General features: G+C 46.9%; 1 protein-coding gene and 1 pseudogene across 1 annotated transcript in view; both read left to right on the top strand.

Annotated features, from left to right (window-relative positions):
* The first annotated feature begins 11,175 nt into the window (after window positions 1-11,175).
* TIAM2 (TIAM Rac1 associated GEF 2) overlaps window positions 11,176-25,105 on the top strand; it is a 272,136-nt gene continuing 258,206 nt past the window's right edge. Inside the window, exon 1 of the mRNA XM_038001128.2 lies at window positions 11,176-11,362. The gene's annotated coding sequence lies outside the window, so the exon portion shown is untranslated. The remainder of the gene's footprint in view (window positions 11,363-25,105) is intronic.
* Window positions 15,960-24,110, top strand: LOC119625134 (ribosomal RNA small subunit methyltransferase NEP1-like; annotated as a pseudogene).

Raw genomic sequence — 25,105 nt, 5'->3', positions numbered from 1 at the left:
AGGAGAATGGTGTGAACCCAGGAGGCAGAGCTTGCAGTGAGCTGAGACTGTGCCACTGCACTCCAGCCTGGGAGACAGAGCGAGACTCCGTCTCAAAAAAAAACAAAACAAAAGAAAAAAAAAAGGTGCTGGATATTCCCAAGTACACCGATTTGATCTTTACAAATTATATGAATGTATTAAATTATCACCTGTGCATCTATTACATGTCAAGTTTTAAAAATCAAGGAAAAAAGTAAAGCCAACATTTAAACCAGACCTTCTGACTCCAGCTGGGGCTAACTGTGCTGTGGTCTGTGTGCTCATGTGCACACACGGCGGCTTCGCCTTTCATTATGCTGACTTTCACTGTTCTTGCAAATGTGTGGTGGTCAGAGCTTTGTAAACATTTCTTAGCGTAATCATCTATGGGATGATAGAGAGCCATCTGGCCAGGAAAAAAGGGGATTAATTTTTTGTTTTTATTGAGATGGAGTCTTGCTCTGTCACACAGGCTGAAGTGCAGTGGTGCCATCATAGCTCACTGCAGTCTCAACCTCCTGGGTTCAAGGGATCTTCCTGCCTTGGCTTCCCACCATGTTGGGATTATAGCTGTGAGTCATCATGCCTGGCCGGGATTGGATTTATTTTATCTATATATATATATATATTTTTTTTTTTTTTTTTTTTTTTGAGACAGGGTCTTGCTCTGTCACCCAGGCTGGAGGGCCGTGGTGTGATTTCAGCTCACTGTAATCTCCACCTCCAGGGTTCAAGCAGATTCTTGTGCCTCAGTCTGTGGAGTAGCTGGGATCACAGGCATGTGCCATCACGCCTGGCTAATTTTTATATTTTTAGTAGAGACAGGGTATTACCATATTGGTCAGGCTGGTCTTGAACTCCTGACTTCAAGTGATCCACCTGCCTCGGCCTCCCAAAGTGCTGGGATTACAGGTGTGAGCCACGGCACCCTGCCAATAATATCCTTTCTTGTCATAGAAAATTGTAGTTTAGGCCGGGTGTGGTGGCTCATGCCTGTAATCCCATCACTTTGGGAGGCCGAGGTGGGTGGAGTGTGAGGTCAGCAGTTCGAGACTAGCCTGGCCAATATGGTGAAACCCTGTCTCTACTAAAAAATACAAAAATTACCTGGGCATGGTGGCGGGCGCCGGTAGTCCCAGCTGCTCGGGAGGCTGAGGCAGGAGAATCCACTTGAACCCGGGAGGCGGAGCTTGCAGTGAGTCGAGATCATGCCACTGCACTCAGCCTGGGTGACAGAGCCAGACTCCATCTCCAAAAAAAAGAAAAGAAAATTGTAGTTTAACAAATAAATTTTCTAAAATGTACAATAGACTGGGTTACGTTCTTTAACCAAATCCTAAATTCCTTTTCCTTCTTTTGTGGCATTGCTAGGAGTGTGTATTTGCAGATGATGGAAAAAGACAGCCTGAGGTGAGAGGAGGGGAGGAAAGGGGCTCTCTGCACTGAGTGTCTGTTCAGTTTCTGCCTCTCAGGGCTGCCGCTTTAAAACAGGTTGTCTGTTTTTACTGGGGAATTCCATAAGTGATAGATGTTTGCTGAGAGCCTCTTCCTAAATGACATGAAAGACTTACAAAATATGGGAAGAGTAGGAAGCCACTACAGGTGCTAAGGGGAGTTTTATATAATCTAGAGGAGTACATTTTATTTATTTCATTTTTTATTTTTTGTTTGAGATGGAGTTTCGCTCTTGTTGCCCAGGCTGGAGTCCAGTGGTGCGATCTCAACTCACCGCAACCTCCGCCTCCTGGGTTCAAGCCATTCTCTTGCCTCAGCCTCCCGAGCAGCTGGGATTACAAGCCTGTACCACCACACCCAGCTAATTTTGTGTTTTTAGTAGGGACAGGGTTTCTCCATGTTGGTCAGGCTGGCCTCGAACTCCCGACCTCAGGTGATCCACCCATCTTGGCCTCCCAAAGTGCTGGGATTACAGGCGTGAGCCACCACGCCCTGCTGAGGAGTATGTTTTAATGTTGAGCAATTTTAAATTATTTTTTATGGAACGCTGTGCTTTACAGTGTTATGATACAAGTCTACCCTTTGAGCCAGTCCTATAAAAAACTATATCTAATTTAAAAGCTTGAATTTGGATATTAGAATGTGTGACCTCTTTAAAGCTTATAATTAGAAAGTTTTGATAAAAAGCAAACAATAGCTACAAGTTCAAGGTATTGCTACTCAAACTGAAGACAATAATGATTCTTTAATTCATATGTCCATTAATTCAAAAGTATTTATACTACCTGGTAAGACAAAATTTAAAAAGCAGATTTTTGTTTTCTGCATGATGCCATTTTTCCATCGTTTTCACTAAAGTTTGTAAAATTCCTTTAAGAAAAAAATGAGGCCAGGCGTGGTAGCTCATGCCTGTAATCCCAGCACTTTGGGAGGCCGAGGTTGTGGATCACCTGAGGTCAGGAGTTTGAGACCATCCTGGCCAACATGGAGAAACCCTGTCTCTACTAAAAATACCAAAATTAGCTGGGTGTGGTGGCTCTTGCCTGTAGTCCCAGCTAGTTGGGAGGCTGAGGCACGAGAATCACTTGAATCCAGGAGGCAGAGGTTGCAGTGAGTCGAGATCATGCCATTGCACTCCAGCCTGGGCAATAGAGTGCGACTTGGTCTCAAAGAAAAAAAAAAAAAAAAGGAAATAGTATAAGGCTATTAAGAGAACCCCGTAAGCCTATATGTATTGACATGCAAATATTATTTATTTCACATAATAGCTATATATGATACATTTGATGAATATTTACTGTAATTGTTACATAATACCCTGAGACTTTATTATTCTTCCTTTTAAGATATATTGAACCCAGAAGAAATTGGCCTTTATATAAATACGAGCTTAAGTTCAGGTTTAGCTCATTTAATACCCCAGCTTTGAAACGAAAACTCCCAAATTCTATATCATCGCCAAATCACAACACTTTTTGAGGAAGTACACAATGGTTCGTGTGTCCCAATTCAGCCACACACCACTACACCTAAACAGACCTCATAGCTCTTTTACAACTAGGTAAAAGCTGGCTGAAGTCCATTGTCTAGGTCGTTTAATTTCAAAAATTACTTCCCTTCGAAAGATCCTATCTGTAATCCACATGGCTGTATGCCAACCCTTAACTTCAAATGTGGCTTAAGTTATCTGTGTCTGCAAGCATGAGTATTGACTGTTTTTCTTCCCTTCCTACACACTTAGAAATGTGACCCCTGAAAGTATTGGGGTCCAAACTCCAGATTCCACTACTTTCCGTGATAATAAGCAGCATTTATAGATCAGAAAGTTAGGGAGACTGTGCTGCTGAAGGCAGAGTGGAAATGACTGAGTTGGCCAGGCGCGGTGGCTCATGCCTGTAATCCCAGCACTTTGGGAGGCCGAGGTGGGCGGATCACGAGGTCAAGTTTGAGACCAGCCTGACCAACACGGTGAAACCCCATCTCTACTAAAAATACAAAAAATTAGCCAGGCGTGATGGTGGGCGCCTGTAGTCCCAGCTACTCAGGAGACTGAGGCAGGAGAATCGCTTGAACCCAGGAGGTTGCAGTGAGCCGAGATCGTGCCACTGCACCCCAGCCTGGGCAACAGAGCGAGACTTCATCTCAGAAAAAAAAAGAAAAAAGGAAAAGAAATGACTGAGTAGAAGTGTGGAGGCTTGGAAGGAAGTCAAAGGAATTCAGGACGAGTCCAACGGGAGAAAGCTTCCACGAAGTCCAAGAACAAGTTTAATGGGTGAAGGAATTGGAAAACTAGAACTTAGCATCATAAAGGGAAATTTGAGAGAAAAGGTGCACTCATATGGTGTAAGTTTTGCATTTCACAGTAAGTTTATGAGTTCAGCAAACACATTTCCTATACAGAGGCCTCCTGTGAAAATAAATACCAAGGATATAACTTGGTGAACAGAGGTAATACCTTTTTTTTTTTTGAGATGGAGTTTTGCTCCTGTTTCCCAGGCTGGAGTGCAATGGCGCAATCTAGGCTCACTGCAACCTCCACCTCCCAGGTTCAAGCGATTCTCCTGCCTCAGCCTCCCGAGTAGCTGGGATTATAGGCATGCACCACCATGCCCAGCTAACTTTGTATTTTTAGTAGAGACGGGGTTTCTCCATGTTGGTCAGGCTGGTCTCAAACTCCCCACCTCAGGTGATCCTCCCGCCTTGGCCTCCCAAAGTGCTCGGATTATAGGAGTGAGCCACCCCACCTGGCCTAGAGGTAATATCTTTAAGGTATATAGTATAGTAGGTACTTCATTTTGATTTAGGAAGTATTGACTTTTGTGTTTTCAGGTATATTTATCAGCTAAATGGATTAGTTCTCGTACTGCTATACAGAAATACCTGAGACTGGGTACTTTATAAAGATAAGAGGTTTAATTGGCTCATGGTTCTGCAGGCTGTACTGGAAACATGGCGGCTTCTACTTGGCTTCTGGGGAGGCCTCAGGGAACTTATGTCATGGCAGAAGGAAGGGGAAGCAGGTAAGTTTTTGGCTGGAGCAGGAGAAAGAGAGATACGGGGGAAAGGTGGCACACGCTTTGAAACAACCAGATCTTGTGAGAACTCACTCCCTATACAGTACTAATGGAGGATGGTGCTAAACCATTCATGAGAACTCTACCCCATGATCCAATCACTTCTCACCAGGCCCTACCTCCAACATGGGGGATCACGATTTGACATGAGATCTGGGGGAGGACACAGATCCAAGCTACATGACTGACTTTATAAATTATGAAAAACGAAGCAAACTTAATATCAGTTTTTATCAACTTAAAATAACCAATATCACAGGTAACTTTTTTAAAGGATTTATGTTTTGAGGGTAAAGGCCAAGGTGAAAAGTCTGTCTTTTGCTATGTCCTGTAGGGTATCTGCCTATGGGGTACACGGGAGCCAGGCTCGTGCATGAGCAACTGGGGCTGTGCACCCACAACTCCCTCGCAAATTTCAGAATGGCAGGAAGCACTGAGGACCACTGTCTCCTCTTTGGAGATGCCTGGAGATGCTTTCCAGCTCAAGAATGGGATAGTGATAATACTGGTCCTGGCCAGGAGTCTCTGTAGCCCCATCCAAGGTTTTTAGATCTGGAATCTTGAGCAATTGTCTAAACAGAACATAGATCTTTTATCATGGTGTAGTAATCCTAGCAGGTAGCCTTTCATTTGTTAGTATTCCTTCAAAGACATATACATTAGACTCTAGTAATTTGTTAGTGGGAAGGACAGCTGCTAAAATAAATCCAAGAGAAAGAAAGAAAACACTCGTGTGCACCCACAGGCCTGTATCCTTCAACTACACACCATATGCATGTGCAAATGGTTTGAAGGCAATGGAGGGTGGATCGAATTTTGGGCTAAAAGCAGCTTTTTGGAATTCCAGTCACACCTACCTCTTTCTTTCAGGGAGTTGAAAAATGCGGTGAAGTGAATCAAGCAGGGTCCTGAGCACCAGCTGAGAGGCTCATTTGTATCGGGCCGCGTGATCTCAGGAGGGAGAACTGTGGCCTTTCTCGAAGAGGCTGTCCTCTAGGAATCTCAACTACAAAAGTAGCCTGCCCCACTGGCAGAACTGCCTGCCTCTGCTAGAGAGAGGGCTGGACTTGAGCCTTGCGGTCTTCGCCCATTGGCTAGATCTCGAGGTGTGGGAGAAGGAGGCTGTGTATCAGCCTGTTACCATGATAGGGAATTAAGCAGTAGAAATGCAGTCAGAGGTAACCATTGCTGGATCCTAGTTCTCTTCTACAAACAGGCTATAAGACTGTATTTGAGAGGGGCCGGGCACGGTGGCTCACGCATGTAATCCCAGCACTTTGGGAGGCCGAGGCAGGTAGATCACCTGAGGTTAGGAGTTTGAGACCAACTTGGTCAACGTGGTGAAACCCCATCTCTACTAAAAATACAAAAAATTAGCCAGGCATGGTGGTGCACACCTGTAATCCCAGCTACTGGGGAGGCTGAAGCAGGACAATCGCTTGAACCCGCAAGACAGTCATAGTGAGCCGAGATCGTGCCATTGCACTCCAGCCTGGGCAACAAGAGCGAAACTTTGTATCAAAATAACAGAAACAGGACGGTATTTGAGCTCCTTAGAGACAGACACTGAATGCCATAATTTTTTGCTGGTATTGCCATTGTGTGGATGTGGTGAAGGTCGTTTCTGTAGCCGGCGGTGCCCAGGCTGAGGCAGACAGTTTACATGGCAGGAAGACTCTCTTCCTTCAGGTGTTGTGAACAAGAGTTAATATTGCTTTGAAGAATTGTCCAAAAGTGATAGTGGTGTGTTAAGGAACCTCTCTTTGAGGCAGATCTCAGAGGAAGGATAACTTGTCTATTGAAACTAAGAGACAAGTACTTGAATACTTTCTGGTCCTGAGAAGCTTTTGGAAACACATTCGATGCCCCAAACACTGATAGGCACCTTCTATATATGTCAGGAAATGTACTAAGTGACCAAGGATAGAAAGATGAGTTGGGCATGATCCCATCCCTCACAGAGTTTAGATCTGGGTAGTCCGAGTCTGAAGACTCTGCAAGAGAATATGACAAAATGCTTACCTCTTGATAGTGAGATTACAGCTAATACTATTATTAATAAATTTTTTTTTGAGCCGGAGTCCTACTCTGTTGCCTAGGCTGAAGTGCAGTGGTGCGATCTTGGCTCTCTGCAACCTCCACCTCCTGGGGTTCAAGTGATTCTCCTGCCTCAGCCTCTGAAGTAGCTGGGATTACAGGCAAGAGCCACCACACCCGGCTAATTTTTTGTATTTTTAGTAGGAATGAGGTTTCACCCTCTTGGCCAGGCTGGGCTCGAACTCCTGACCTTAGTCTCCCAAAGTGCTGGGATTACAAGCATGAGCCACCACACCCAGCCTATTATTATTACATTTTTAGGACATAATAGGATACTGTAGCTGAGTAGTTTTGAAGCCTTGGTGGTTATCAAGTGAGTGGATGTTGACGAAAGTGGGGCTGCCTTTTGAAACATGCGGCTCTTTTTCTGTTTGTAAGGGGTAGAAATTTGAATTTGTCTTTGGGAGTAGATTCTTCTGTAATTCCTTTCTGGTTCCTTAGCCTTCTGTCAAGTTTTGTGGACTCTCACCTCTTGGTCGTACCTGTGAAAACTAGGAGAGCAGGCACCCTGTGCCTCTAGATGAGGCAAAGCCTTTGGGGGAGGAATGCATAGAGACAATTGCAGCCAAGGGAGTCATGGACAGGAACAGAACTGCCGGCTGAGGGACACGTGCCAGTAGGGAGAGACGTGTAGCAATGTTAGTATTCATCTGGAATGTGCCGGAAGAGTCTGGGAGGGGAAACCGGACGATGCCTGGTCTTTCTGAGCCTGTAGAATGCGCTGGTTAGTGAATCATGGCCTCTTAGCTCCAGGTTCATCCTTTTTACCTTCTCTGTAAAAATGAATCTAGGCTTTATTTATTTATTTATTATTTGAGACGGAGTCTCACTTTGTTGCCCAGAGTGGAGTACAGTGGCATAATATCGGCTCACTGAAGCCTCTGTTTCCCAGGTTCAAGTGATTCTCTTGCCTCAGCCCCCCGAGTAGCTGGGATTGCAGGTGCATGCCACCACACCTGGCTAATTTTTGTATTTTTAGTAGAGATGGGATCTCACCATGTTGGCCAGGCTGGTATTATTATTATTATTTTTTGAGACTGAGTCTCACTCTGTCACCCAGGCTGGTGTACAGTGGCATTATCTCAGCTCACTGCAACCTCTACCCCTGGGTTCAAGGGATTCTCCTGCCTCAGCCTCCGGAGTAGCTGGGATTACAGGTATGCACCACCATGCCTGGCTAATATATATATATATATATTTTTAGTACAGATGGGGTTTTGCCATGTTGGCCAGGCTGGTCTCAAACTCCTGACCTCAGGCAATCCACCCGCCTTGGCCTCCTGAAGTACTGGGAATACAGGTGTGAGCCGCCATGCCCAGACAGATCTAGACCTTTTAAACAACTGCCTTTGCCAGCTGGCTTGTTGTTAAGCATTGTGGATATGGGGCATGGGAGAGGCACTGCAGGAGGACAGAGCTTTGCCTCCGGGTTGCCAAGCTTCTGCTCAGCAGGCTCCTGCAGCTTGGGAGGCTTCTCCGGGAGCATCCAGCAGCCACCTGTTTCTTCCAGAACCCTGCTTTTGTAGGTGCTTTTGTAGTGAAAAGCCTCCATGAGACGCCTCCCTTTGAACAACTTTCTTCATACTCTAAAGGGTAGATATCCAGCAAGTTCTAAAAGTTGGATTACTAGCAAGTTCCACTGGATGACACTTCAGTGACCTCTCTGCCATTTAGTGAATCATAGGTGTGCCCTCCCCAACGGGGTCTGGGTCTCAACCCCAGGGGAAGGAGAAGCTTCCTTTTGGGTGCACTCTCTCAGCCCTGGGGCAATGACTGCTCCTTCAGTCCTTCCATCTGCTGTTCCTGTTATCTTGTCATTTTCCTTTATTTGTTTTTTTTTTTTGCAACGGAGTTTCGCTATTGGACTGCGATGGCATGACCTTGGCTCACCGCAACCTCCACCTCCCGGGTTCAAGCGGTTCTCCTGCCTCAGCCTCCCGAGTAGCTGGGATTACTGTCATATGGCACTATGTCCGGCTAATTTTGTATTTTTGGTAGAGACAAGATTTCTCCATGTTGGTCAGGCTGGTCTTGAACTCCTGAGCTCAGGTGATCCGTCCGCCTTGGCCTCCCAAAGTGCTGGGATTATAGGCATGAGCCACCACGCCTGGCCTGCCTTTCCTATTTTCTTTCATCTTTCTTACTAACCTACGCAATCCCCCACTACTCCAAGTCCCGCTATAGTTAATAATTCTTTGTATTAAACTTTCACTGGTGAAGTCATTGTGTGGCCTCTCTCTTGGTTGGACCAGATGTACACATGTGGGTGGGACGGGAGCTCAGACTCTGGTTACTTGGCCGTCAAGGGATGGTGTCTTTACAAGAGGAGAGGAGTCAGAGTCATCTGGGTTCTATATATTTTTCAAGTTTGTACAACAAACATGTTACTTTTATAATCAGAAAAATATTTTAAAACAGTGCGGAAAATGCAATAAAAGAAGCAAGAAAAATAAATAAACGCATACCACCCCCCAACCCCCGTTTCAGTGTGGTAGGTGTGAGTCAGAAGTAAGAAGTAAATAAGTGTTGGCCAGGTGCCATGGCTCACACTCATAATCCCAACACTTTGGGAGGCTAAGGTGGGCGAATCACTTGAGGTCAGGGGTTCGAGACCAGCCTGGCCAACATGGTGAAACTCCATCTCTACTAACAGTACAAAAATGATCTGGGCGTGGTGGTGCACGCCTGTAGTCCTAGTTACTTGGGAGGCTGAGGCAGGAGACTGGTTTGAACCCGGGAGGTGGAGGTTGAGCAAGCTGAGTTCGTGCCGCTGCACTCCAGCCTGGGCGACAGATACTCCATCTCAAAACAAAACAAGCACCCCGCGCACAAAACAGTAAATAAGTGTCAAGGAAGAAAAGGTCCTTGGAGGTGATGCTTGAATTGAGCATGGAAGGGTGAGTGGAGTGGGAAGATATTTTCCTAGGCAGAGCCAAGTACGCAAAGATGCAGATAGAACCAGGGGAGGGCCTATGAAGTGGGAGGGGCCAGTCACTACTAGTTCAGTGTGTACAGAGCATGTGGTGGTAGAGGGTGGAGAGCAGGTCTGTCCGATCCCCACAAAGTCCGGAGGCTTCATTTTGAAACTGTGGGTGTGTTGTGGGAAAGCTGATTCCATTTGTCTGTTTGACTCACAGTTCTCCGCTGATCTCCAGTTATGGAGACTGGGCCGTATTCACGCACTGCACCTAACTGACCAGGGCCTTGGCTGCTGTGCTGTGAACTCCAGCGCTGGGATTGTGCCCAACGCCACCTTTCCCATCTGGCCGCTCCCAGCCAAGGACTGGTGGCGGCATGGACACGAAGGCAGGCAGGTTCTGGGGAGAATCGGGATCCCCATGGTAGGTCATTTTGGCTGAAGGTCTCACGGGTGATCTTGCTGAGCTTTTCTTAGACTGCAGGGAGGCCGGGACGGGCGCTTCCTTCCCTCCTTCACCTAGGCTCGGATTTGCAGAATGCCCGGCCTTCTCCAGCTCTCACAGTTCCCTCCTCCTTTAGTTCCATGGCCATTTCCCGCAAGAAACCCCTCTGCATCTAGTCCTGAGTGGGCGCTTCTTCTCGGAGGACCCACCCTAACACATGGCCTGCATCTACCTGCCCTTCCCTCTTCTCTCCAGGGTGGAGCCTTTTTCAAGGCGAGGAGAGTGATTCCAGGAACTCGGTGTCCCAGGCAGCTTTCATTCCTGGATCTCCTTAGCTCCCTCGCCCTTCCCAGCGTCCAGGTCCACTGGGCCACTCAGGCTTTTCTAATAAAAATCGCAGCTTCGGCCGGGCGCAGTGGCTCACGCCTGTAATCCCAGCACTTTGGGAGGCCGAGGCGGGTGGATCACCTGAGGTTGGGAATTCGAGACCAGCCTGACCAACATGATGAAACCCCATCTCTACTAAAAATACAAAATTAGCCGGGAGTGGTGGCTCATGCCTGTAATCCCAGCTACTCGGGAGGCTGAGGCAGGAGAATCGCTTGAACCTGGGAGGTGGAGGTTGCGGTGAGTCGAGATCGCGCCATTGCACTCCAGCCTGGGCGACAGAGCGAAACTCCGTCTGAATAAATAAACAAACAAACAAACAAATAAATAAATCGCAGCTTCTCCACCTGGAAAGTCCCAATTCTACCGGGCCTTCGAGTCCCAACTCGATTGCCGTCTCCGCTGCGAAGCCATCTCCTCTCATAAGGGGAAGGAGATGGGGAGTCTCTGGGGCCGCTGACCTCAGCTTGGCCCGCCTTTCCTCGGTGGGACCCGGGAAGAGCCGTCTTCAAGCTCTTTGGGGAAGGGCCGGGGTCGCATTGGCGCATCGCATCCGCGGTCGCGGGCAGAGCCCCCAGCTCACAGCGAGCGCGTGCTCGATGTTTCTTGAGTTGTTGTTTTCATTATTTGTGTTGTTCCAAAGAAAGCGCGAGGGACACGGTCGGGGACTAGCCCGGAGCTGGCGCGGGGGTCCTGGGCCTGCCGCGGGGCGGGGCTGGGGCGTGTCCGGGGCGGGGCGGGAGGTGCGGTCGCGGCTCGGGCCTCGCAGGCGCTGCGCGCGGGGCTGGGGCAGCCGTAACCGTAACCGAGGTCGCCGCCGCAAGCGTACAGCGCGCGTCCAAGTGGAGAACAAAGTGATCCCCAAAACTTCTCCAACTCCTCCCGGCGTTCCCGCGAGGGCCACGCGCCGAGGGTAGCGGAGGGCGGCGCGCGACCTGCCCCACGGAGCCCGGCGCGCGACCCAAGGTAAGGGGCGCCCGGGTGAGGGCGCAGGAGGGCGAGGACGGCGCTGGTCGGCGGCGGCTCCGGGTCCCCTGCGGGCGGGGCGGCGCGCGGCCGGCGCTCCCCTCCCTTCCCCTTTGTTGGCCGCCCCTCTCTGCCCCCGCTTTCCTGGGAGTCCCGCGGAAGGTGGCGGCTGCGGGGCGCGGCTTGGCACCCTCTCCCCGGAGGGCGGCAGCGTCCGGGCACAGCCTGGCACTGGGGACGAAGCACTTTCCAGAAGGATCTGAAACCAGGTACCCTGGTCCCCTTGCGCTGCACGACAGGCCGGGACCCACTTTCAGCCCCGGTCCCATCCCGGATGGGAGGAGGCGGCGCCCGGACCTCCAGATACCGAGGTTCTCGCCCAAAGCCGAGCCGTGGGTGCCCCGAGGGGAGCGCCTGCTGCGCCCACGCTCGCCCGGCGACCTCTGAGCCTCAGAAAGGCGCCGCGGCGGAGCAGGATCCCAGGCGGTTGGCTCAGCGAGTGTAGACCGTGCGGTCCCTGCTCAGCCCCTCCGGCCTTTCCGAGCGCGGGAGCCATCCCGGACGGGCGCGGCTCCTAGGGGGGCTGAGGTGCCAAGTTTCTGTGAAAACCGACACGTTGTGCCCCTAATGGATCCTATCTACCAAAAACAGTTCAGAAAGAAAAGAGTCCATTCTTCCAACCTTTCGTTGCTGTCAGCCGCTGGAAAGGTCCGGGAGTAAGATTGCAGGAGGTATTTGTGTCTTTAAGGAGCGGTGAAATTTAATATTGATGAGCTTCCGTGCCTCTTTTTTTAAAAAAAAAAAAAAAAGAAAGAAAAATAGGTTAAGTTTATTTAAAGAGGGGGAAGGCTGCTTGATTCCAAAGATAATTTCATTCAGGGGGAGGTTTTCCTGCTTTTCTTTGCAGAATTCAGGCAAGAGGCCACTTGGTGACACTCCTCAGCCTCCTTGGGTAGTGGTGAGACCTTGATTTCCAATGCGGTGAAGGGCCTGGGATTCTCTTCTCAGGGTTATTCACACATTCTACCTTTTGCTCCCCCAATGATGCTGACGACCTTATTTTAACAGATAACACCGGCTATCTCCAGTTCTGTTTCCAATAGATCTAAGCCAAAGTGTCTCTAAAATCTTACCAAGTTTCGTACAGGTGCAGGTCATATGCTATAAATGTTTCAGTCCTAGGTTCTGGATTAAAAAGTGTCCATGGTTGGTTTTATAATTTGGGCATAGCCAGTAGAACCTGTGTGTTCTTATACTCTTAGAAGTATTTCCTGATGTTCTTTAAGATTGTTATGTTTTAAAAATGTAGTATGATTGGTACAGATTTGTAAGCAAAATTTGCTCCACCGGATTTTACCTGCTCACTTTACAGGAAAATAAAACTTGTTGCTTTAGGGTGTCAGAAGTTTTTGTGTTGGGTAAATGTAAAAGAACGTGACAAGGTGTAACTGAAGAAGAGTTTATTATTTACAGTGGCAAAACACGCCCCTGATGATCTCAGAATTAGCTTGCAACACCTTCACATACCATACTAAGATGCTTCATAATGGGGCACCTGCCTGCCTTTCCATTCCATCTACTGACTTTCCCCAGGCCTCCTGGCTCTCCCCGGCTTTCACACTGCCTGCTCTAGACACATCAAACTACTCACAACTTGTCATTTCCAGACCATTGTTTGGAATGAATGAAATTCTGCTTACACTGTTCTTTCTCCTCTTGTCCATCTGTCAATTACCCACACATTCTTAATGTGTCAGTCAAATACCTTCTCTAGGAAGCTTTTCTTCCCCCTTATCCGTAGGCAAAGTTAAGCTCCTCCTCCTCCTCCAGTAGTCAGTGCTTCTATTAGAACATATTTTTGTATATACATCTGGCAGTGCCACCTTGCACAGTTGTTCAGGCTGTTCACTGCACAAGGTCATCTTGTCCAACAGGCAATTGGAGGCTGAAATCCAATTCACACTCCACTTGCCAAGCCTCTACTGCACTCCTCTCCACTGGAAGAGGATACATTTGGCAATTTAACCAAAAGTACAGTATGGGTTAGTAGTGACCCTAAGCCTATCCCCACTACTGTACTTAGCACCCATCACTTCAACTGATGTAATAGGAGCTCAGTTAAGGTTCCGAGGTTCCGTGAATGAGTGAATAAAGAAAGGATTATTTCTTTCTTTTTCTTTCTTTCTTTTTTTTTTTTTTTTTGAGATGGTCTCCCTTCGTTGCCCAGGCTGAAGTGCAGTGATAAGATCACAGCTCACCGCAGTCTCAGCCTTCCCAGCTAAATTGATTTTCCCTTCTCAGCCTTCCAAGTAGCTGGGACTACAGATACGTGCCATCACACCTGGCTAATTAAAAAAAATTTTGTAGAGACGGGGTTTCACCTTGTTGCCCAGGCTGGTCTCGAACACCTGAGCTCAAGTGATCCACCCTCCTTGGCCTCCCAAACTGCTGAGATTGTAGGCATGAGCCACCGTGTCCGGCCAGAAAAGATTACTTCTCACTAAATCTAGAAAGAAGTAAGAGTTTGGGGTCAGATTTTTTTGTATAAGTCAGTATATAGAAATATGCTTCAGTTTGCTCTCATGTCTGAAATGATGCTTAGATAGATGTCTTTTCCTTGATTACAGGGAAGAATCTGCGAATGTGAATTCATGGGTGGGCGTCAGGGATTTGTGTCAACATATGGTGTCTCCTCAGCTGACGACTTTTCAAGTCACTCAGGTTTACGTGTCTAATCATGATTTGCTGAGAGAGATAAGGGGGCAAGAAACTTGGAAGTAAGGCTCTAAAGAGCTTTGCTCACATGAACATGTGCTAATAAGTTGCATTAGGTGCCATTTTGTATATAAGAATTTAAGTCATCCTAAAGTGAGATGTCACAGAATTAAACTAAGAAAGTAAGAAGGGTTTGAATCTGATTTATTTAGGATCTCCAATGAGATCAGTATTTAATATCACAGTTTATGCATGAAAAATGCAGTTTTCATTGGGAGGGGGCCATTTACAAGCTGAATTGGCTGCAAGAGTTGTAAAAATGCTCCAAATTTTGTATGTAGTTAAAATTAACGATTTGTGGGGTGATCTGGTGGTATTTTTCAAGCTACAATAAATATGTGAATTATCATGCAAACATTTATAAGATTGTGATATAAAATGTAGATGTCGAAAGTGTTTGCTAGTTATATGGAATCTTGGAATCTCTTAAATTCATAGCATTGGAATAACTTTAAGGATAATATGGATCCATTCTCCCATTTTATGGGTAAGGAAACTGAGTCCCAGGAACTTATGGAGGGTCACTGAGCTTGTGTAGAGGCATAGCCAGGACGCGCTTTCAGATTTCCTGGCTTCTACTTCATATTCAAGTACCTATAAGAACACCCCTTGTGTATGTTCCATCATTGGCCTCACTTGGGAAATCTTGAAGGTATAGGCTAAATTTTAGGACCTCAGGGAAAGAAAAGATTTTTAGTGCCAAACACAATGCCCTGGGTAAAGTAGGCATGTGATAAATATTTGCTGAATGGAGGAATGAATGAACAAACCAGACGACAGCTTCCTTATTCAAAGTAATTGATAAGAAATGATGCAAAGTCCGTTTGGAGTGGAATTTGGCCCATGTGTTTGTATTTCTTAAATGCCATAAAAAGTATTGGTTAAACTTTATGGAAAAGATGGGCATCTCTGTTATACATTCAAAGACATTTGATATGCTATAGGAAATTTTTTTTTTTTTTTTTTGAGACAGAGTCTCACTCTGTCACCCAGGCTGGAGTGCAGTGGCGATCTTGGCTCACTGCAGTCTCCATCTCCTGGGTTCAAGCGATTCTCCTGCCTCAGCCTCCCAAGTAGCTGGGATTGCAGGCACCCACCACTACACCTGGCTAATTTTTGTATTTTTAGTAGAGATGGAGTTTTGCCATGTTGGCCAGGCTGGTCTTGAACTCCTGACCTCAAGTGATCCGCCTACCTCGTACTCCCAAAGTGCTGGGATTACAGACGTGAGCCACCGTGCCCGGCCAGGAAAAATAATTTTTATTTCTTTATTATTTTCTATAGGAGAAGCTAGAACTCCTGACAGAAAAGCATAATGAAAAAGCTCAGGATTTAGAATCAGTAGGTTTGTCTGAAAACTATCTATGCTTCTGCAGACCATAAATGTCACCAGCCTCAGTTTCTTGTAACTACTTTTTTTTTTTTTGAGACGGAGTCTTACTCTGTAGCCCAGGCTGGAGTGCTATGGTGCCATCTCGGCTCTCTGCAACCTCCGCCTCCTGGGTCCTGGTTCAAGCAATTCTCCTGCCTCAGCCTCCCGAGTGGCTGGGATTACAGGTGTGTTTCAACATGCCCAGTTAATTTTTGCATTTTTAGTACAGACAGGGTTTCTCCATGTTGGCCAGGCTGGTCTTGAACTCCTGGCCTTGTGATCCACCCGCCTCGGCCTCCCAAAGTGCTGGGATTACAGGCGTGAGCCACCACGCCCGGCCTCTTGCAACTCCTTAAATCTTAAGAGTTGTTACAAGGATCAAATGAGCTGAAGTGCATGAAAGCACTTTGCAAACTTTGGAACAATGAACAGTAAGAGGAGGTAGAAGCTATGGCGGTAACTACTTGGCCTGTGCTAGGCCATCTGTATACATCATCTCATTTGTTCCTCTGAATTTAAAAAAGTAAGACTTTTGTGGAATAAGGAAGAAATTCATGCTTAAACAACTCCCTCAGTGTTAAACATGTGTTGAGTGAACCCCCTACGATGTGATAAGAACTGTTAAGTTGGGCTGGGCGTGGTGGCTCATGCCTGTAATCCCAGCACTTTGGGAGGCCAAGGGGCAGAACATCTGAGGTCGGGAGTTCAAGACCAGCTGACCAACATGGAGAAACCCCGTCTGTACTAAAAATACAGAAACTAGTAGTCGTGGTGGTGCATGCCTGTAATCCCAGCTACTTGGGAAGCTGAGGCAGGAGAATTTCTTGAACCTGGGAGGTGGAGGTTGCGGTGAGCCGAGATTGCGCCACCGCACTCCAGCCTGGGCGACAAGAGGGAAACTGTTGCAAAAAACCAAAACAAAACAAAAAACAAAAAAACCAAAAAACTGTTACACTCTGAACATGATGGTCAGTAAGATAACTTACTTTAAGTAGAGAACAAGTAAGTGACATAAAGTGACACAAAAGCAAATTCCTTAAGTTTTAGGTGGAGGAGTGATAGGTCAGATTTGCATTTGAAACCAATTCCATTCAGGCACCCTGGCTTACTCCTGTCATCCCAGTACTTTGGGAGGCTGAGGCTGGGGATCACTTAAGGTGGGGAGTTCAAGACCAGCCTGGCTAACATGGTGAAACCCTGTCTCTACTAAAAATTCAAAAATTAGCCGGGCATGGTGGTGCACATCTGTAGTCCCAGCTACACGAGGCTGGGGCACGAGAATTGCTTGAATCCAAGAGTTGGAGATTGCAGTAAACCAGGATTGCGCCATAGCACTCTAGCCTGGGTGACCGAGCGAGACCCCATCTCAAACAAACAAAGAAACCAGTTTCTTTTTAGATTGTTGTGAGTAGATTTAGGGAAGCAAGCCTGACGGGAAGAAGGTCAGTGGTAACAGTGTAGATCGTCAAAAGCGGTGGCAGTAGAACAGTGGGGACAGACATGGAGGAAGATTCCAGAAATATAAAGGAAGTGTGATGGACTTGGTGACTGAGAAAGTGGAGGGCAGGGAGAATCACATCCAGTAAAGGATGACATCCAGCCTGCTCACCCATGTGACAACCCAGAAGGAGAGGGTTGGAGACCTGTGGGATCCCTTACCCAAGTTCATGTAGTTTGAAATTGCACAGCTGAGATTTGAATCCAGATCTGTCTGACCACATGATCCTTCCCCTCTTCTATACTGACCCAGCAGTTAGCATGCCCTTAATTGTACACAAATACAGGATCTTAATAAAAATCATCTAGCATTTGAAAGCTTTTATTTTTATGAAATGTTTTTTCATAACATTAAGGAAAAAAAAAATGCCCACAGACGGTTACTGTCAGCAGACATAGGCTGGTGCCCTGAGAAGGTTCCCTGCCAGAAGTGTATAATGTAGTTCCTCTGTTGGATGTTACAGGGCCTGGGCTCTGGCGCGCTCCTCTCCAGGCATTCCATCTAGCTGGAAGCTGGTCTGCTTTGTTTTCATTTATGAGGTTTGTAGATTGAGTAACAGAATCTGGACTGCTGTGTTCATTGTGTTTTCATGGTGTTGGATTACAAGCTTTCTTTTAAATTCATGGTTAGGTTTCTGAATGTGCCTTTTGGACATGGTTCTTCATGAGTTCCCATTACTAAGTGATTTCTTTGCATTGGGAACAGTATGTAAAACTTGAATTTTGTAGCTTCTTTTGTCAGTAGTTTGGGAAATGGCATAAGAAATAAGCTTGCACATCTTTCCTTATGCTGGTGAAAGTGAAGGATTCTCATTGCCTTTAAAATATAGTGATGAATTTTAGTGCAATATTTTGTGTTATTTTAAAATTCAAAAAATTATATTGTTGTTGTCTAGTAAAGAGCATTCTCTGCCTTAAGATTTTCATCTCTAAAAGAAGGATGACAGCAGTGCCTTCTTAGAATATTGCTTTGAGAATTGAGAAATTAATTAACATAATATGGCTGAGTGTGGAGGCTCATGCCCATAAGCCCAGCACTTTGGTAGGCTGAGGCTGGATGATCACTTGAGGCCAGGTATTTGAGACCAACCTGGGCAACATAGTAAGACCCTGTCTCTACAAAAAAAAAAAAAAAATACAAAAATTAGCTGGGCATGGTGGCATATGCCTGTAGTCCCAGCTACTAAAGAGGCTGAGGTGGGAGGATTGTTTGAACCCAGGAGGATTGTTTGAGCCATGATCATATCACTGCACTCTAGCCTGGGTAACAGAGCAAGACCTCATCTCAAAATAAAATAAAATTAGCATAATATGCTTAGAACCTGGCCTGTCACAATGAGAAAGTTCACTGAGTGTTTTGTATTTCTTTCTGTCATTTTTTTGCTTGCATTATTCCCTGTCTGGTGGGTACAGAGACAGGGGTACAGAGACCCAGAGAAGCCTTCCCTCTGAGTTGCTTCTTAGGCACTTGCGTGGTCTATATCAGTCATTGCATTCATCAAATAATATTTAATTCTTGGTGACTTCTCCATCACACAGGGAGTGCTTTGCTTGTTTTATTTATTTATTTATTTTTGAGACGGAGTTTTGTTCTGTTGCCCAGGCTGGAGTGCAGTGGTGTGATCTCAGCTCACTGCAAACTCCGCCTCCTGGGTTCGAGCAATTTTCCCAGCTTAGCTTCCCAAGTAGTTGGGATTACTGGCACCCGCCACCACACCCGGCTAATGTGTGTGTGTGTATGTGTGTGTGTGTGTGTGTGTGTTTTAGTAGAGACGGGGTTTCACCATGTTGACCAGGCTGGTCTCGAACTCTTGACTTCAGGTGATCTGCCCTCCTTGGCCTCCCAAAGTGTTGGGATTGTAGGTGTGAGCCACTGTGCCCAGCCGTGCTTGTTTTATTTTCGTACTGCTTTTATATCCAGCCTGGTACTTTAGTGAACACTCTTAGATGGTGGTTGACAGAATGTGTGAAGTGTTCAATGAAATTGTTTTTAAAAGTATTATACTATGATTATGAAATTGAGAGACCCTTTGCCAAATATGTGACTCTCTAAATGGACTTTATCAGTAATAAAGTGCTGAAAGTTAAAATACATAAAGGTTGATCCGTTTTTTTCCCCAAGCATGGAGTTGTGGCAAGGTTATTGTATTGGATAGTAACAGCTCTAGATTCTAGTGTGGAATACACCTTTTACCCATTTGGCAAGTCACCTAAACATCTGAGGGACTTAGCTTCCTCAGGGAGAGAATACATTTTTTTTTTTTTTTTTTTTTTTGAGATGGAGTCTCACTCTGCCACCCAAGCTGGAGTGCAGTGGTGTGTTCTCGGCTCATTGCAACCTCTGCGTCCCAGGTTCAAGTAATTCTCCTGTCTCTGCCTCCTGAGTAGCTGGAATTACAGGCACACACCACCATGCCCAGCTAATTTTTGTATTGTTAGTAGAGACGGGGTTTCACCATGTTGGCCAGGCTGGTTGCAAACTCCTGACCTCAGGTGATCCACCCGCCTTGGCCTCCCAAAGTGCTGGGATTACAGGTGTGAACCACTGTGCCCAGCCATAAAATTGTTTTCTAATGATTCCCAGTTGGCAATGGAGCCACTAAATCCTTCTCATTAACCTTCTTCTTCAGGCCTTGTACTAAGGTTATGATTGGCAGAATAATAGTCATACTTCTTATCACTCTGCATAACCATGAAGCTGGATGAAAATGAGGGCTCTCAAAAGCGCATTGGTGCATCTGAGCAGAAGTGAAGGAAGAACACATCTGGAATCCATCAAAATGAATTAAATTATCTTTTGTGTTGGTGGCATTTGAAACCTCTGGGATCAACACCTACTGCATGAATACATGAAGGCTCAATGAACGTTTGCTGCATCAGAAACCAAAATATTTTCCCATTTCACGTGTCCATTTTGAACTTTCCCTCTGGAAAATCTTAGTCATTCTGTGAAACTGGAGTTAGCCATAGTAATCCTCCCTTAACAATCATCTGCTGAACTGCTTGATGGGAAGCCACTGTGTGTCATGTGGGCAAATACCTTGAGGTTACACAAGATTTAAATGAAAATCAGAAACTTCACTGATTGGATCCATTTGTTGTGGATACACTCACCCCCTCCTAGCAGGTCCCACTTGCTTGCATCTTCTTCTGTATTGGAATTTTGTTGTTGTATTAAGTTGGTGCAAAAGTGACTGTGGTTTTTGCCATTGAAAGTAACTGTGGTTTTTGCCATTGAAAGTAATGGCAAAAACCACAATCACTTTTGCATCAACTTAATAACTCGAGAGTACTGGCTTCCCCGGCCTTCCAGGCTCATCTCAAGCATTCCTTCTAAAGTTTTCCTTGCTCATTTTCTGAACCTTCATTTCCTCTTGAGAAGTAATCACTTCATTCTCACCACCCTCAGGGTCCATCATGGCCACCTTCCGTGTATGGTGGTTATAACCTTGTGTGTATGATGGTTGTATGTGTCTCTGTGTCCTACTTTCTCTCACCATTGGATTCCTTACTGATGATATACAAGTGATCATTCTGGCCGGGCGTGGTGGCTCACGCCTGTAATCCCAGCACTTTGGGAGGCTGAGGTGGGCAGATCACTTGAGATCAGGAATTTGAGACCAGCCTGGCCAACATGGTGAAACCCTGTCTATGCTAAAAATACAAAAATGAGCTGGGTGTAGTGGTGGCCGCCTGTAATCCCAGCTACTCAGGAGGCTGAGGCAGGAGACTCACCTGAACCTGGGAGGTGGAGGTTGCAGTGAGCCAAGATTGCACCACTGAACTCCAGCCTGGGTGACGGAGCGAGACTCTATCTCCACCCCCCGCCCCCAAGAAAAAAGTGCATTCTATTGAGTCTGTTGTGTGACATGTTTTGGGACTCATGTGACTTTTATCAGTCCTTTGCTTGTCTCCATTTTGGTGGGTGACAGAAGATGAGCTGTTTGAAAGAACTTGTATGTGTTTCATTGAATTGTTCTTGGTGTTTGTCCAGTCAGAGGTAATAATCCAGGCAGTCAGCATATATTACTGAAAAGAAGACTGGATCCCTGGGTTTTGGGTAGTTTTGCCAGAAACAGCTGCATGATCTCGAACGAAACAGTATATTCTCTCTGGGTTACCATTTCTTTATTTGTAACTTTGGGAGTTGCATTAGACTCAATGAATTTTTGGGGTCCTTTCAACTATACAACTCAATGTTTCTATGTAGCTACACAGTGTGAGAAAGGAAAAGAAAACATTTTATAAACATTTACAAGTAGGGTTGCAAGGGCCGGGCATGGTGGCTCACGCTTCTAATCCCAGCACTTTGGGAGGCTGAGGCGGGCAGATCACAAGGTCAGGAGATTGAGATCATTCTGCCTAACATGGTGAAACCCCTTCTCTACTAAAAATACAAAAAAAAAATTAGCCAGGCATGGTGGCGGGCGCCTGTAGTCCCAGGTACTCGGGAGGCTGAGGCAGGAGAATGGCATGAACCTCGGGGGTGGAGCTTGCAGTGAGCTGAGATCGCACCACTGCACTCCAGCCTGGGCGACAGAGCGAGACTCCGTCTCAAAAAAAAAAAAAAGTAAGGTTGCAAGGTGGCCGCGTTCGGTGTTGGAGTCCAACCTTGTGACCAGAGTGATGGGGAGCAGGAACAGGACTGGGATGCCATGGCGCCCAAGAGGCCCTGACCTGGGGCAGGAAACCAGTTTGGAGGCCATAGCCTCCTTGTGGTGCTGGAGGAGGCCAGTCTGGAGACAGTCCCGGTAGGGAAGACATAAGAGCTGCTCAGCTGTGACAAGCACAAGTCTATGTTGTTGAAGAATGGACGTGACCCTGGGGAGGTGCGCTCAGACACAGACCACCAGAATTCCCTGACACTGCTGGACAGTCCTCTGAGACGAGCTGGCGTACTGCAGGTCTGTCCACATGCAGGAGAAGGTTCTGGTTGAAGTGACCTCCCAGACATGAATTCCCAGAACCTTTGACTACTTTTGTGGCCTCATGGTTCAGCTTTTACACAAGCTCAGTGTTGGAGCAGCTGATGGTCCCCAGAAGCTCTTGAAGGTAATTAAGAATCAGTGTCAGATCACTTTAGTTGGAAAGTGGATTATTATTGTTGGAAATAGAGTATTTTTGTTTTTACTGTTTTATTTTATTTTTTTGATGGAGTCTCGTTCTGTTGCTCAGGCTGGAGTGCAGTGGCACAATCTCGGCTCATTGCAACCTCCCACTCCCAGGTTCAAGCCATTCTACTGCCTCAGCCTCCTGAGTAGCTGGGATTACAGGCACACACCACCATGCCTCATTTTTGTATTTTTAGTAGAGACAGGGTTTCACCATGTTGGCCAGGCTGGTCTTGAACTCCTGATCTCAGGTGATCCACCTGCCTTGGCCTCCCAAAGTACTGCAATTACAGATATGAGCCACCATGCCTGGCCTTAATTGTGTACTTTTAGTAGAGATGGGGTTTCACCATGTTGGTCAGGCTGGTCTTGAAGTCCTGACCTCAGATGGTCTGCCCACCTTGGCCTCCCAAAGTGTTGGGATTACAGGCAGGAGCCACCGTGCCTGGCCTGGATTCTTATTTTCCTTCTCTTTCATATATCCAACTGGATGTATGAAAATTGACACTTTGAGATAGAGTCTTGCTCTGTTGCCCAGGCTGGAGTACAGTGGTGCGATCTTGGCTCACTACAATCTCCGCCTCCTGGGCTCAAGCATTCTCCAGCCTCAGCCTCCCGAGTAGCTGGGACTACAGGTGCCTGCCACCATGCCCAACTAATTTTTGTATTTTTAGTAGAGACAGGGTTTCACCACGTTGGTTAGGCTGGTCTTGAACTCCTGACCTCAAGTGATCCGCTGGCCTTGGCCTCCCAAAGTGCTGGGATTACAGGCATGAGCCACTGTGTCCGGCCAAAAATTGACACTTTTTTATCCATCCCAGTCACCAGCGATATGCGAGAGCTGGTGCCCAGCACTGATACTACTTGAGGTAGGGGCCTTTGCCCATAACAATGCCAGTGTGGAATATACAGAGAAGATGGTGTCCGTCAGCTGTATCCCCTTTCTGCCCTCCCCTATGCAGAACTTACCACAGCCTTTGAAGAATTATGGGGCAGTCATTTGACAGGAGTAGAACCTGTTCTGAAACCAGGAACTGTTGCCGTTGCATCCCTCGATGGTTCTGAGCCGACCGCTGGAAGATGCTCTTCCTGCCCTGAGACTGTGGAGTCTGGGGAAGCCAGGGCTACACGTTTGCTCTTTGTTTATCCTATGAATACTCCCATCGGGTTGTTTTGGGGGTTCCTAAACTTAGCAGTATGTGCTGGTGTAAACTGTTTGTTCCGCTTGGACCTCGGGGTCAGATGTGAGGTTATAGTTAGCAGTTTGGTTCCAGGCTTTAAGGCAGGCTTTAGCGTCACGTTTCCAGCTTCCAGCTCTAAAGGAGAGAAACCTGATTATTTCAGCCATGGCAGGTCTGGAGAAGAACTGGGAAAGAAAGCAGTCACGAATGCTAGTGGTGAAAAACTGAACAAACAGAAGTGATTTTATCTGCTACGGTTCCAGGGTAGAAAAAGTAGAACCGGCAGAGCCTTGCTCTCCTCCCTGCCCCACCATGGCAACCGCAGTGGTAGCAGCACATACACAGTCATAGTAAATTGGCAGAGGAAACACACAACCGATTCCTGGCTAGCGGGGGAGAGATAAGGCAGTGTGCATGGGGGAGCCAAGAGGGGAGATGTGGGCCCCTCTGCGCCTCCCACAAGAGTTTTCCCTTTGGCCCCAGTGGAGACTTGGCCTGCAGCAGAGGCACAGCTGGGAGTGTCGTGTCTTCCACCTCCCTGACTTTTCTGTTCTCTGGGGCCAGGGTGACTATGAAAAGGGGGACAAGTCATTTCTTTTCTTTTTTTTTTTTTTTTGAGACAGAGTCTCACTCTGTCACCCAGGCTGGAGTGCAGTGGCGTGATCTTGGCTCACCGCAACCTCTGCCTCCTGGGTTCAAGTGATTCTTGTGCCTCAGCCTCTGGAGTAGCTTGGATTACAGGTGCGCTCCACCACACCTGGCTAAGTTTTGTATTTTTAGTAGAGATGGAGTTTTGCCCTCCTGGCCAGGCTGTCTTGAACTCCTCACCTCAGGTGATCTGCCTGCCTCGGCCTCTGAAAGTGCTGGGATTACAGGCATGAGCCATGGTGCCCGGCTATGATAAGTAATTTCTGCACCAGTCCTGCTGTAGGCTACCTGCAAGACAAGACGTTTGATTGGAAGGCTGGTCAGAGTCACTCCTAGCTCCTGGTCTGTAGTCCTTCCAGAGTCTTCCTAGTGTGCCTCAGTAAGTCAGAGTAGTTAGGGCCCATACTCTGTATGTAGTAGCCAGGCTAATCCTTGGAGTTCACCCCAAATTTCCAATACCATCCTTTTTTGTTTTTTTTTTAGACAGAGTCTTGCTCTGTCGCCCAGGCTGGAGTGCAGTGACACGATCTCGGCTCACTGCAACCCCCACCTCCTGGGTTCAAGCGATTCTCCTGCCTTAGCCTCCTGAGTAGCTGGGACTTGTTACAGGCGCGTGCCACTACACCCAGCTCACTTTTTGTATTTTTAGTAAAGACAGGGTTTCACCGTGTTAGCCAGGATGGTCTCAATCTCCTGACCTCGTGATCTGCCCGCCTCGGTCTCCCAAACTGCTGGGATTACAGGCATGAGCCACTGCACCCAGCCTCCAATACCATCTTTTTTCCCAAACCTGTTGCTCTATTACATAACCTGGTATTTTGAGCTTAGCTGTAGGACATTTACTTACCAGGGAAATAGATTACTACATCATCTTTAACTCCTGTTTCTTTGGTACCATTGCTTTGTGAATATAGTAGGCTCCAAAAGAAGATGTGGCCAAGAAAATAGATGGATTTATAGAGTGGGGAGAGGCCACTGAGGTAGACACACAGCCTGGAGCATCCCTCACAGCCAGAGGTTGCAGTGAGTCCCTCTCAGCTTCCCAAGCAGGCCTTCACTTACCTTAAGCCGTTTGCCCCACATAAAGAGGCAGAAGGCAGTCATAGAGTAACTCATGATGAGCCAGTGGATGGTCTGTTGCACCAGAGTACAAGGCTTG

This window comes from Chlorocebus sabaeus, chromosome 13 (genome assembly GCF_047675955.1).
Source record: "Chlorocebus sabaeus isolate Y175 chromosome 13, mChlSab1.0.hap1, whole genome shotgun sequence".
In the NCBI taxonomy this organism is placed as follows: Eukaryota; Metazoa; Chordata; class Mammalia; order Primates; family Cercopithecidae; genus Chlorocebus; species Chlorocebus sabaeus.
This window is presented reverse-complemented; position numbering and strand designations above follow the sequence as displayed.